This window comes from Anas acuta, chromosome 5 (assembly GCF_963932015.1).
Source record: "Anas acuta chromosome 5, bAnaAcu1.1, whole genome shotgun sequence".
NCBI classification, from domain to species: Eukaryota; Metazoa; Chordata; class Aves; order Anseriformes; family Anatidae; genus Anas; species Anas acuta.
In genome coordinates this window covers 42,263,862-42,279,429 of record NC_088983.1, presented here as the reverse complement: position 1 = coordinate 42,279,429, position 15,568 = coordinate 42,263,862, and the positions used below count along the sequence as shown (strand labels likewise).

General features: G+C 33.8%; 1 protein-coding gene across 5 annotated transcripts in view; it reads left to right on the top strand.

Annotated features, from left to right (window-relative positions):
• The window catches only part of NOVA1 (NOVA alternative splicing regulator 1), a 144,073-nt gene extending 143,754 nt beyond the window's left edge, over positions 1-319 (top strand). For all 5 annotated transcript variants that reach the window (XM_068684379.1, XM_068684377.1, XM_068684381.1 and 2 more), the window contains one exon: positions 1-319. This exon is cut by the window's left edge and continues 4,407 nt beyond it. The gene's annotated coding sequence lies outside the window, so the exon portion shown is untranslated.
• Positions 320-15,568: the final 15,249 nt, after the last annotated feature.

The following is a 15,568-nucleotide window of genomic DNA, read 5'->3' as shown; positions in this document are numbered from 1 at the left end:
TTCGACTCCTTCCAGCTTCCCATCACATCTGTAACAAACTTTTAAAATGATATTGCCACACTGCCATGCACAAGCCTACCTGCACAGTAGAGATAGATTCCATCACATTCAGATGGTTAACAGAGGTTAGCACGTCCTGTGTTTATATATATATATTTATATCGCTTTCTAAGAAAGTGCATATTAATGTTTTCTTTAAAGAATGTGTAAACGGTGCTATCAAGAACTCTGATCAATTTTATCCCAGTCTTTTTGTGTACCACTTCGAATGTATGAGATTTATTTTTCTATTGGAAAAAAAATAAACAGTCTGAAAGCATTACAATTGGTAGATTTTAGTAATTTTACAGTGAACTGAATCCCTATGTCATAGTATCATTGAAAATTTTAATGATGGGTCATGCAAATTGCAACATGCTTATTGACAATACTCACACAGTGCTGTCTGGACACCCTTCAGTCCATCTGCTGACTCCTAAGAGAGTATTGTTGTTAATTTCAACACAGATGTATTGTCTACATACTCCAAATTTTAAATGTTCTGATGCAGATATGGGAGAAAAAAAAAAAAAAGTTGAGTGTTACTGTTTACCACAGATTCACAAACTGAGGCTGTTTTATTCTATAGGTGATAGAGATTCAAAGGGTGTCTCTTAAATCCAAGGCTATTATGGCTTAGCATGTCACTATCTGGTGCAATGCAGTCCCTGTACATATAATATGCTGCATCTTTACTAAAAATGCTTGGAAAGTCTACTGAACAAGAGAAAAATATATTCTAGTGTAGTTATATAAATAAGTTGTCTCTAGAAGTTTGCTTCTTTGTTTTTTTCCTTAAACGCTTAATGGAATATAATTGCTGCAAAGATATGTTGATGCCTTTTGTTTAAAGGGTAAGTACTGTGCTGCTTTAACTGGTTCTTAGCCAACAATTTTATATCCAGCACATATTGCTTGTAACTGTATTCATATCTTATTGCACTTAAATATTATAGGCTAATTCATTTAGGTTTTATTATTATTTTAAAAGTACAATATTTTTTCTATGTAGATTAATACTATACCCTCAACCTCTGTTATATATGCAGAAAGATATACAGAGACATTTATGTTGCATATAAATGTACATACTGCTATTTGTAAATGAAACTTTCTCTTCTGCAATTAAAGTTAAAAAGTAGTATAATTTCACTTTTATATTTCAGATATTGTTTAAAATGGAAGCTTTTGCTATTTTACTTATATATTTTTTTTTTTTTAGGGATAAATTTAAATATGTAGCTTTAAAGAAAAAAGTTTTATGGAATTATAGCAGGTGAGCAGCTGTTTTCACATTTTCACAACTACAGAAGTTAAAGTTCTGCTTACCAAATCAATCAGAAAGAACTGAGACTACAAAATCCATTTTATTTTATCTCATTATTGAATAAACAGCTCTGTAGTGATGTCTATTTGTACTTGTTTCTCTAATAAAAATGCAACTGTAGCTCTCAACACAAATTAGTTTTAATTATTTAAATGATATGAATTTGTCAAACGTAAATAATCTAACACCTGTTTTGCCTTTTCATTTTATGAAAAAAATGTTTCGTGAAAACTAATAGAGGATGATAGTGGGGAATAACAAAGGTAGGTCTACGTATTTTTTACAATTATATTAATTTTTTAAAAAATGCAAGCATGAATGGATAACTATCTAGCAGGATGAAGAAGCAGTCTGTTTCACTGCTATGCAAGGTCACAAAAGAAAACAGCAAAATAGAAAAATATCTCACATACACTGAGTCAATGAAACTCACTTGTCTTATGTTAATCTCTGAGAATTGGAGAGAGTGGTTTACAGTATAGCAAATCATCACACAAATACAATGCTAACATTGCCAAACAATGACTTACGGCTTTTGAGATGCTTAATCAAAGCACAAAAGCTGCCAGTCACCAGTATATGTGAAAGAAGCCTCCTCAGGCAAAGGAAATGAAAAAAAAAAAGTTTCCCTGTTTTGTATTTGTTTTAGTAACTTCATTTTTGCAGATCTGCCTGACTATACGTGAAGAGTACCCTAAATGTCAGGAGGGTTATAAAAACCATTTGTTAGCTAACTCTAAAAATTGAGACTTGTTTGTTACTTTTTTTTTTTCCATATAATAGTATAATCATATTTGTTGTTTCTATTTCATGCTACATACTGTTTTAAAATAACTGCCATTTAAAATTCTGAATGTCTTAACACACTACTCTGAATTCATTTATCATTTGGTTGAGGAGGGAAATTAAACATGTAATCCAGTTGTGTTTGGTGGTGCTGGTTTTATACAGTACTTCAAGCAGTAATAATTTGTATGACTTTCTGTGTATTAAACCATGCTTTAATATTGATTCTGTTTGTGGTGTATTAACTGTTATCCTTTCTTGGTAAAGGAAATATGATAAGCAGGTAGTTACTCCTCTAAATCAACAAGGCAATTTTAGAGTAACATGAAGCTGTTGAAACCTACTGTTCAGTAGTTTAGCTGCCAGATTAATCACCTTTATTGTCCTTTCTGTAGGTGTCTCTGCTCCTCCATGCAAAATATTTCCAGCAGTCAGGCTTATCATGAGAACTTACAGCGCTTCAAGGATGTGATTATATGATCATCACAGTTAGTGTTGTGCCCTACATATCAATAATATGATAACATGTTTAAAAAAAAAAAAAAAAAAAAAAAAAACACAAAACAATAAATGCACAGAGTGCATTTTCTCTTAAAATTCTCCCACAATTATTTTGTTTAGCTATGAGCTGTACTTCTTTCTCATACAGTTCATTTAGAAAGCTTATTCTCCAATTCTTGCATATCCTCTCTTTTTTTAAACCCTTTATTTACAGTCTGTAATTACTGTTAAATAGTGGATATAGTACAGGAAAGTTACTTTGGGACTACGGATATTGTTTCAACGATACTAGAATTCAACAGAAAATTGGTAGATGGAATAAAAACATTTGTCTAGTGTTTCAAGGAATCAGAGTATATGACTATTCAAGAAAATTGGATTTGTTTTGGTTCTAATCTTTATAATAATTTTAATAAATGTATAACTTGAAACTATATCAACTGCAGCATCATTTAACAGAAAAAAAAAAAAGTATGCAAAAAAAGAGGATCCTTTCAAAACTCTTCAAAACTCCCACTGAAATTAGAGGACATCTTCCTGTTATAGGTTTTTGGTGTTGAAGAAAGGTCTAGTAACAGTTTTTTATGTTGTTGTTGTTTGTTTGTTTGTTTCTTTGTTTTGATCTTCTGAACACAACTTCAGTAGAAAAAAAATCTTTGGAGAAAAAAAACTACATTTATGTATTAGACTGGGAATTTGGTTTTCATTTTTAATAGACTAATAGACTGCTCTGAAAATATAGAGCTTTACAGTCTAATTAACTAATATGTTATTTGGATGCATAAATTAATATAAAGGATATGATTATATTTTCTGATGTTAAATTCATTTCTACAACGTATATCAAGAAGCCCACATGTCACTAAAGATACTAGGATGACAGTAAGCAGAGCAGGATAATTGGGTATAATATTAACATCTTTGAAAAAATGCCATTTTGTATCTCAATTCTTAAATGTCTCCATAAAGAAGTGGAGTTCCTTGTTACTTCACCTGTTAGTAAATTTAATAATAATAATAATAATAATAATAATAATAATAATAATAATAATAATAATAATAATAATAATAATAATAATAATATTTATTATTATATTAATGTATGAATAGAAAGTAAACATCACTTAAAAAGTAAAATTAATTGTGTGCTTTATCTTTTTATTCTCTAAAATCTCACTTGGTAATGTATTACATTCCAACCTTTTTTTGAAGCCCAATGGAATTTTGTAATAGTCTTACGTAGCACCAGCTGTTCCTGGCACAACATACTATTCCTCTTTCAGCACCTAGAGAATGTAACACTTATCACTGAAACACTATAATTTCTACACTGCATACTACTTTTAAATTCAGATTTAAGATTTGAGTATTACTTAGCTTAAAAACAGAAAATGTAAGCAAAAAAAAAAAAAAAAAAAAGCCATATTTGAGAAACCGCATGACAGAGATATCTGTGATATTGTTTACTATTCTCAGTGTCTGTACATATAAATGTTTTTAACTTTACACATCTCTGTAAGCTAGTATGGCTAAACGTACTAAATAATCGATTTCCAATTTGTATAAAGTGATCAAATTTGCAATTTTGCTGCATTTGATCTAAAATAGTGTCCTGATGTTTCTCTTCAAACTTAATATAGCTGCATATCTAAACAGTTGCAGAATGTGATATATGGAGGAAAAGAATGAAGAAGCAATAACTGTGATTTTATAAAAGCCTGAAGACTGCAAAAATATGTTATAGAGACAGGTTTACAATAAGGGAAAAACATTTTACCTTTGATCCCAGTGCTTCAAAAAACAAGTGTATTTTTACTGAATTCTTACTCGGGCCTTGTCAGTAAACTCAAGCCTCAAAGAAATTTATTATGCTGAATAAATAAATAAATTAATGAATGTTGAGGTTTCTTTTTATAATTATTTTTCCCCTACCCCTTTCAGTTTTATGTATGTTTGTTTGTTTGTTTGTTTGTTTTCCTTCCAATCAACAGATATCCCATGCTTTACAGTGAAAAGTTCAGAAAGAAGGAGGTTCCTCATGGGTCTTCATTTCTTACTGGGAGTCAATTTGATTGCATGCTACTAATGCATTAATTTTTATTATTATCCTAGGTCAACAAGACAAGCAATGGCGTGACATCACTGAAAATAATTTTAAGTCAGAAATTGGATTAATTTTTGCTCCCAGCATCATCGGGAGTGCTAGGGTTCATGGAATCCATGGGTTTGTTCAGGTGTCTGTTCTTTTGCTTGATGTTTTTGACTACGTTACATTCAAGCAGAACTAATGAAAAACACTAATTCCAATTTTAACTGAACATGCATATTTCTCTCTATTAAAAAAATCTGTTAAAAAAAAAAGTCCACTATTTAATTCATGTGTTTAAACAAATCAGAAGTAGATATAAAAAATGACTCCACTAAACCAGTAGTCCAAATTTGTGCACAGATAGGCAGCTATATCACTTTTAACACTGCAGATTTGCATGTTAGTCAACAATACTATTCACAGGCTAAGCATAAAGCTCACACAAGCTTATTGTGGTGCAGAATCACAGTTTTCAAGAAACTAAGATAGTTTGTAGTGGTGACCAAAGCTAATGAAGAAAATGGTAGCAGCTGAAGAGCTAAGGGAGATAAAATCCTCAGCTTTAATTTGATTTGACATCTTGTGAAACATGGGAATTTTTGCACTAGTGGAAACACTGTTAAGAAAACAATGACTTCTAACAACAATGAGGTTTTATTTTGTTAAATTGAACTATTATTGTTGAAATTGCAATCTGCTTTCATTAATGTTTAAAATTGAGAATACTAATTTAGAACACAATGTTTCAACCAATCCTGTTGCAAGTTCATAGATGGGCATTACTCAATAGGGTAACCTTAGATACTCAATAGGGTAACCTTAGAGAGAGGTATGAAGGATAAGACTTCAAAGGAGACAATTTTGTTTTGAAGGGGTGTAGGAGGGCATCTTCCAAAAAAAAAAAAAAAAAAAAAAAACCAAAACATTTTTTTCAAAATCAAAAACCTACTGTAATAAATGAATAAGATGATTACTAGCTTTTTCATTAAAAACGATTCAAAAATGGTTGCCACTTAAGTTTAGATTTATATCTTTTAAATATGGTGCAGCCAAGCCATTGAGCAAAAGTTAATGATTTTTCTTCTATAAAAAACTCACTTCCAACTCTCAAAGGCAGTAGTAATAAGCTGGAGAAATAAGGGACATTTGCAGCATTTTTAATTTTTAATAAATATATATTTCCTCTTAAGCAGTTTTTTTTGTTGTTTTTGTTTGTTTGTTTGTTTTGTATTGCATTTTGTATTTTATTCCTTTGAATTAAAGAAAAATAAAATGACCATGCTCTAGGAATGCTTTTATAAATACTGTTAGAGCATTGAACACATACACCATAGTATTAGTAGTCCTAACTTTGTTCTGTAATGACATCATCCCAATTTATCTTGCCTTTAATGTGAGATAAACTGATTGATCTAATCTGTTTTCCACTTTTAGCTTCTGTAGCCAAAAAGGAGCAAGTAATTTAATATGATGAAGGTGAGTTTGCAAGGTTGCATCATTCTTAAGACTGTATTGTAGGAAATGAAATAACCTAATTTGCCAATATGTACATTATTATTATAAGAGAGTATGTACATTATTATTATAAGAGAGACGTATGTATCTTCAAGCTGTCCATCCATTTCTGCAGTTCTCAAAAATATATTTGCTTAATATCAAAGTGGATAAAGAAGGAAACAAAGCAAAGGAAAAAATCAAATAGGTCCTGTTTTACTAAATAGTAGTTTATCTGTTTTATCTGACAGAAAAAAAGCACATTTAGCCAGTAAAATACCATACAGGCTTGTGAGCTGTAGAGCAGGTCAAAAAAACAGGTAGATGTTGTTTATAGTTTGTGTGCATATGCTTTTATACTTTTAAGGCTTTATCAGAAACCTCTTCCCTGGATTTCACAAATAAATAAATAAATAAACAAACAAACTTCTGACTTAATGAATAGCATTTTGGCACAGCTTTGTTTTATCATAATTTTTCTGTCTAGCTCACGTGGAATAATAATGCACTTTCTACAATGGTATTCTGAAAACTGGAATTGATGTAGGGTAAGTTAACGTTTCCCACATCCAACTTCAGAGAAGCAGCAAAGAGGTGATTTTTCTTATATTTAAGGTGGTCTTTGTATAGATAAGATTTCAAGAAGTGAAGACTTACCTGTGAGTACAAGAGTTTCTGCTGATTTTATTATTATTATTATTTATTCCAGACATCTAAATAGACATTAGAATATCCTGACGTGACACTACTTGTTTTATGCAATCTACATTCTTTAAGGTTATATATCTGATATGATGGCAACTAATACTGCATATTATCATCCAGCTAATTCTACTCCTTGTATGCACACCCATGCTATGCATGACAGACTTACAGAGAAGGCTGTTGCATCCCTTTTCTTGCATTACTTGTACACTCTATGCACTTCATCACAAACAATTGCAGCCACATTGCTACATAACCACTCCCATTCCAAATTCCACCTATTGATCTCCTCTTCCCTGGTCAAATTAAAAAAAAAAAAAAAAGTATGTAATGATCTTAGAAAGGCGAAAATGCCACAGAAACACAATGCTAGAATACTAGCAGTTTAGGTTCCATGGTTGTCATGGTTGTTTTTTCTTGACATGGTGCAAAGAAGAGCACATGTGAAAAGCTTTCTCCCATGTACACCAGGCATTAATCTGAACTCTGGCATTTATTTTTGCAAAACTTGACTTCTAGGTGTTGGGCAACGATGTTTTTTATATCACAGCCTGCACAGTCTTATTAGTAATCTCAAATAATCAGCATGAAACTGAAGTAGTTTTGGAAAGAGAAAGATGAGAAAATAAGTGTAAATACTGTATGAATTAAGATGTGTATTTTAGTAGGCATAAGTCAACAATTATTAGGTTTATAATATAACAATTATTAGGTTTATAATTCAATGTTAAGTTACATCATAGTTACAGAGCAGTTCATCACTATAAAGGAGTGCTTGTAGAAAAGAAACTATCAGGTAACTACCCCCTCTGAAAATAGTGTGGATTAGGAGGAAGAAAAATATATGAAGGTAAGATCTGAAGAAAATGAAGACTTTCCATGTATAAGTCCCTCCTTGAAGAATATGAAATTATTCTTACTGTTCTAACTAAGACTCATGGTGAATATTTTTTAACATGTAAAGTTGTTACATAGGCTTCAATGAAATGAATACTAATGGGATTGAACCACTTATCTTGATAAGTTATTCAGTGTAAAAAAGCTGTTGCTTTCCTTACATAAAATTGTAAATGTCATTTTCAGAAATAATTTTAAAAATACTGTTCTTACATAAGTCAATTCTACTGAGGTTTAAAATACCTCGGTACAATTTGGCCCTATACAAGGAAAAATATAAAATTGGAACTGTTAACTCTATGAGTATTGGTTTTTGCAGTAGTGCCCATACTGTGCAATGTACTTTTCACACAGACAATACATTGCAGTCTGTAACTTGTCTCAGATAGGTGTGTGGAGTTTGGCATTCAGTGAGAAACTTTAGAGATCAAAGTAGAAGACTAAGGCATGTTGAAAAAAAACATGTGAGAGTCAATATAATTTGAGTACTGTACTCCATAATCAATTTGAATAAGTTAATTGATACAAATGCCATTCAGTCTGAAAGAGCAAACTGTAATTAGAAAAAAGTGGTCACATTACAAGGAAATAGGCTGCAATTGGAGGTGGGCTTGGATGAGCAGTCTAATGTTTTGTTTGAGTTGCAGAAATTGTTTCTAGCTCCTGTTTAAAAGCCTTATTTATCAAAATCCCAAATATTATGATATTTTGAATTGTACAGGTAGCTTTTATAAAGGCTTTGACACCTTATACAGGAAGTGCTCTTATTTCTGTCTCTGTTCTTTCCCATGTGAAAGACAAGTCTAGAATCCAGTCCTTGTACCTGCTCCCTGAGCTTGAGGCTGCCTGCATCAATTATATATAGTTTAAAATGAGGCGTATCCCTTGCATTTAGCCACCATCAGATGGTTTTGTATGACAGTCTATCGTTATTTATAAATATATCATTACATTTCCCTCTGTGAATACTAAAGCTACTCTCCTTTTCATTTTCATTTTTTTTATTGCTGAAGTAATACTTCAATAACATAGTAGTTCTCACCTTCATTGCCAGGATTGTTGCATGCTTTCTTACTCACAATATTTTTAGAATAGATCTATGCAACTGAAAAATAATAAAGTTTTGATGACATTATACTATATAATTTCTCAATAAATGTTACTAGCATGATACAAAATTATCAAAAACTATGTTTAATAAAGTACTCTCAGTTTAGAGCACTTCCAGTAGACCAGAAATTATTTTAATCTGCAATTGTGTAATTGCTTCAGAGGTTTACAGGAATCACCACCACCACTGCATACTTTATACCTTTTTCTACCGAAGGAGAAAAAATCCAACAACACACACACAAAAACCCATAAACCACATTACTGTACCCCCAAGTTAGTCCTAGGCAGAACTGTTAGGAAGACAGTCAGAACGTGTCCATTGCCAACAGTCATTATACCAGATGCAAATAATCACAGAATCACAGAATCTCTAGATTGGAAGAGACCTCAATGTCATAGAGTCCAACCTCTGACCTAACACTAACAGTCCCCACTAAACCATATCCCTAAGCTCAACATCTAAACGTCTTTTAAAGACTTCCAGGGATGGCGACAACACCACTTCCCTGGGCAGCCGGTTCCAGTGTCTAACAACCCTTTCAGTAAAGAAGTTCCTCCTGTCACCAACCCCCGGTGACAGGATCTCTCAGCAAGTACAATGCAGAGTAAAAAAACATTGTCTGCTAAAATCCTAGCAGTAAGCTCTGAAGGGATGATAAGACATATAATATTGATACAATCTAAGTAATTGGTAAACCTATGCTGTTTATAGTTCTAGCAGAATGACATAAAATCAATTGCAAAAGTAAGATAAGATAGATAAAATAAAATAAAAAATCACAACAAGAAAAGTAAGGAAAATTACATTAATTTTGTCTCTAACCAACATTTTTAAAATACATTAAGAACTTTTGAACTCTAAAATAATCATAAAATTTTAAGTGATCCATGGGATATTAATTTATTAGAAGAAGGGAAGAAGCAGTGAGTGCAATAATGTGAAAAAATAACTTGTCTTAGAAGAACTGAGTCAGTATTCAGTTCCATTTTACATTCAGTAATATTGCATGTAACATGGCATAGTTGCCAAGGTAGAGATCTTCTCTGGACCTTTTAGGCTGCTAAATTTTTATCATTCATATAAACGAGATGTTTATATGAACATCTAAATTAAATTAAGTTAATTAAGTGAATTAAGTTAAATTCAGTATCTGCCTTTGAAGATTTCACTTGAGTAGGCTTTCTTTTCAGAACAAGGAATGGAGACTTCTGTTTCTTTTTGTTTGATTGTTTTTGTTCGTTTATTTCTGTTTTGTTTTGTTTTTGTTTGTTTGTGTTTTGTTTTGTTTTCCTGGAACTGAGTAATTACCAAATATATTTAGATTTGAAACCTCAGGTTACATTAAGCCATAGTAATTACATGTTCTGCCATTCCTAACTTGCATTAGTTTAGGTTGTCACTTTACATGAAAATAAATTAGAAACCCTCAAATTCATGAGGGTAGAGACATAAAGGTATGAAGTTTATTAAAAAACTAAATAAATTATTTTACTCTTACTTTTTTTTTCTTCTCTCTCTCTCTTTTTTTTTTTTTTCTTCTTTTCTTACTTCTCTTCCTGAATTCTGAGAGTAGAAAATGACCTAGCTGATGAAATCTTGGATTTGTCACCCTGTCTAACACCCTCTGTTAGAACTAATTCTGGATTTTCTCAGGGTGTATGCAAAATATATTTAGGGTATACAGAAGTTGAATCAAACTTACCAATAAGGCACCAACAGTCAGATAAATCTGATCTAAAGCTTTCTCCCACAGCTAGAATGGTTACAGAAGAAAAGAATTTGGGTATAGTTTGTCATAAAAGAGATGAAGGTTAGGGTAGTGCATGTGTTTTGGGCTAGGTACAATGAGACCAAGGATCCTAAAAAATAAAACTACTTAAGTAGAAATAACAAAACAAAACAAAAAGAATACCTAGAGTTTTGTAAAGCCCTAGAAACCCAGTTATCATTGGAGGCTAGTGTGTCACACATCTCCTGTTAAGACTGGGTGTTCTAGTCTGAACACCTTAGAAAGTCTTGTTGCAGCTTCGGTTGTAATCTGAAAAGGAGATGGTTCTCCTAAAAACTGACAAATGGATGTAGTCATTCAGAAAGCAGAAGGGATGGATATAATGCTTTTTCCTTCATTCTTGAGGAGGCCAAATGTATATCATAAGAACCATCAGACTGCTGTCAGGAGATTGCACTAAAAGTGTGTTACAGAATTAATAGTAACAACGCTGTCACTCAAGAAAATGCATTCTTTGAGGAGACCCAGATCTAAGACTTTCCTACCCTCCATCTTCCAAGCCAATAGAAAACAGAAATCTTTAATTTCTTTCTTCCTCTCCACAGTCATGAATCCTGCATTTTTAATTTGTGATATGAAAAAAATATTTTCCCACCTAGAGGAGGCCTCCTGATATGGAATATAGTCTAGAAAACATGGGCTTAAACCCTTTGTTTTACTGACTTCATAGACAAGTACATTATACATACATATAATGTAAATGATGAGTATCAGCATTGTTACCCCACAACATTATCTATTAAATTTTTAAAGGGTGAATTGTGTTTACTCTGAGTCTCCTTGGTCAGGAATATATTGCAAAGCAAGTGCCTTGCTGTAAACCTAGTAGCCTGCCTTGTTCCCTGATGCTGACTTGTTAATATTTTATAGGGTTTAATTTTGCATGTCTCTAGATTAAGACTCTTTATGGCTTCCTCTGGGAGGCCATCCTTTAAGTCTTGTAGTCAGTCATTTTTCATGATACCCACATTAAACTTTCCTTGTTGATTTCATTGAAGTCAACCAAATATTATAGGTTGTTCTCTCAGTGGTTACTTGAAAATAAGAAAATGAACAAATGCTTTCAGATTTCAGTACAAAACAATCAGAAACAAGTTCAACAAAGTTCAGTAATGGGGAGTAATGGGGGGGGGGGAGGTGAAAGAGGGAGAGAAAGGAGGGAAAGAAAGAAAGAAAAGAAAGAAATTATTTGTTTTGTTATTCATATAAATGAATAATTCTCATTGGTAGTTGATGAGAACTTCAAGAAGACACACCACATATAGAACACACTTCCATTAAGCCATGTCTGTGGGCTGATTGCAACTCAGTCTCATGTGAACATGTGTATTTGTTCCCCAGAAACACGTGCACACATTTGGGAAAATAAGATACAAATTTAATTCAAAAAGTAAAAAGCCTGTTCTCTTAGAATATTTTCCATTGCAATTCCCTAAGATTTTCCTATGGTTAAAAGGTTCTAAATATCTTGGTAACCATGTGTAGGCTTATGTCTCTCCCATGTGGAAGGGATCAGCTATGATAGACACAAATCATTGGTTTCAGAGTTAAAATAAGGTAAACACTTTTGATGGCTCATATTTACATATTGCATTGTCTTAATCAAATTATGTGTTTTAAGAGCCAATTCAGCTAAACTAGTCAGTATTTATCTAGAAGTAGGCATCCCAAATTTTTGCTGATTCTTTTCTGATTTGGCTGAGAATTTAAGGCCATCCATGTAACAGACAAAAGATAAATAGATTTTATATTTATTTTACATTCACAAATGAAAAATCAAGTTTCTGCTTTTTCTAGCCAAAGTCTACAAGCCATCTGAAGGGTGGGAATATTGTAGAATTAGTATAAGTGACTGTAATTTTCAATTATAGTCTGACTCAGGAGCAGTGAGTGCTGCTTGTTTTGTGAGCCAGTTTTCACAGTTTTGGGCTCTAGTTTAAAAGGTTTCTGGGCAATTGTATGTAGAAGTATGCTCCTCAGTTTTGACTTTGTGCTTGTTGGGATTCTTGAGATTGGAGAAGGTATTTCTAAAATAGCAATCAGTGCTCATGAATTCATCTTCTCTCCAGGATCATATTCCATGAGATTCTTCCAAGTCTTTCTCTTACAAGATCAGAGAATGGTTAAGGTTGGAAGGGACCTCTGGAGGTCACCTTGTCCCACTCCCTTGATCAAGCATGGTCCCATAGAGTGGGTTGCCCAGGACAATGTCCAGGCACCTTTTGAAGGAGGGAGACTCCCTCCAATGAGGGAGACTCCTCAGCCTCTCCAGGCACCTGTGCCAGAGCTCAGTCACCTGCACAGTAAAAAAGTGTTTCTTGAAGTTCAGACAGAAACTTCCCATATTTCATTTTGTGCCCATTGCCTCTTGAGCTGTCACTGGACACCACAGAAAGGAGCCTGGTTCTCTCCTTTTTGCACCCTCCCTTCAGGTATATTATACATTGATGAAATCCTCCCAAAGTCTTCTCTTCACCAGACCAAACTCCGAGCTCTCCCAGCATTTTCTTATGGGAGAGATGCTCTAGTCTCTTAAGCATTTTAGCGGTCTTTGTGGGACTCTTTCCAGTAGCTCCATGTCTTTCTTGTACTGAGGATCCCAGAACTGGATGCAATACTCTGCATGTGGTCTTACCAGTGCCGAGCACAGGAGAAGGATCACCTCCCTTGAACTGCCAGCAAATCTGTTCCTAATGCAGCCCATGATACCATTAACCTTCTTTGCTGCAAGCATACATCACTTGCTCATATTGAACTTAGCACCCCACAGGACCTCCAGGTCCTTTCGTACAAAATCATTTCCCAGACAGTTCACTCAAACACATACTATTATATGGGAGTATTCCTCCCTAGGTACAGCATTTTATACTTGCCTCTGTTGAACAAAGGAACAAGCCAAAATCTACTTTCCTGAATTCCAGAGTGAAGATCCTGACTTTTCTGCTTCTCTAGCTTCTTAGGATCCTGAGCTCTATAATCACTTTGTCATTGCAGCCAAAGCTGCCACTGACTTCCACTTCCCAACCAGTTCTTTCTTGTTTGTAATATCAGTGCCAAAAGAGCACCTCTCCTTGTTAGATCCTGAATTACCTGTGTCAGAAAGCTGTCATCAATGTACTCCAACAATCTTTTAGTCTGCTTTTGTTCTGCTGTGATATTTTCCAGTAGATGTCAAGATGATTAAAGGCCCTCGTGAATACCATCATCTGTAAACACAAAGTTTCTTTCAGTTGTCTGAAGAAGGCCCTCAACTACTTCTTCCTTATCAGGAATAACCCATGTTGATCTGCCCACCGATCCTGACCCATCATCTCTAAGCATCCTAAGGCAGAGCTGCTCACACACATAAACAGCAACGTCCTGTTCTCACATTCCCATCTTGTCCTTCCTAAGGGGCCTATATCTCTTCATAACAGTATTCCACCCCATCATATTTCCATTTGCCCAATGAGGCCATAGCCCTGTAACCACTCACAAGCTTCTAGTTCCTGCTGTTTGTTTTCCATGCTGTGTGGATTAAGGTTTAGGCATTTCAGAGAGGCACTCAAATGTGCTGATTCCCCATAAGGAGGAATGCCTATGTCTATGCTGCTGGTGATCCCCCTTCAGGCTTGTTTTATTGATGTTTATGTTTCTTCTGTTCACACCACTTTAGATCCTTTGCTTGCCTAATCTATCCACCTCTTAGTTGCATGGACTGCTGTACCTGTAACAACCAGAAAGACATAGATATGCCCCAATTAAACAATTTCCCATATTCCTAGATACTAAAAGGAATGTATTGTCATTTTTATCCCCGTGAGCATGAGCTGGTTGCTTCTCTCTTGAACCACAGTCACCAGATGCTGATCTGAATGTCAGGACTAAAAAGAAATTTGGAAAAGAGTCAGGCTAAAAGCTTGATTTCTCAGCTTCTGCCAGGGTAATTGACACTAATTGCTGGAAGATGCTAAATGTCTTCAAATCAAAATAAACTAAAACTAAATGGTCAACTAAATGGTCAACTAAATGGTCAACAGGTCAGCTGGTAATATCTATTGATGTAAAAAAAACAAACAACTTCACAAGTTCCAGGAAATAATCACACTCCCACCTGTTTCAATTTTCAGTATTTTTCAGTTGCATTTGTATTGCTTGTCCCTATCATGACAAGGCACATTGCAATTTAATGACAGCAACAAAACTCAATTCCATTAAAATATTACATTATACAGAACATTAAACCTGCATAAAATACATTTGTTAAAATCTTTGCCTCTGGAAAAACATTCTGAAAGGCAGAAGGAACTGCACACTTGTTGTTTCCACAAACTTCATTTTACATTACTTTGTGGGACAGTCCATCATAGTTTAGTCCCCAGTCCCTAGGCCTCATGGTGTTCTCTTTCAAAAACTTCTACTGCCTGAACAAACAGCATAATTTGAACAAGCTGGGATTAGAATACCCAAATAAGGGGGCTGATTTTGCTTTGTTGTCGCCTTCATCTTCATCATATGTACACATTGGTTAGCTTTCTTGACAGTCATTTTTCCCTTTCCTTTATTTTAAAATGCACAGTGTGTATTAATGAAGTCCTTTAACACTTCCCCTTTTAAGAAGGGTATGTACTCTTTCAGCTTCATCTGGCCTTGAAACCAGCTTTTGAGGGTTTCAGCTGAAAGCCATTCTTATAAAACTTACAATACCAACCAATATCACCTGTCTAAGACAGGAAGAAGAGGGAAAGATATACAAAACATAAATGGCAAGCACATACCACTGTTTGATTCAACCCTCTCATAAAACAGGAAAATCAGCAGAAATTTTAGTTTCTAATAAAGTGTTTT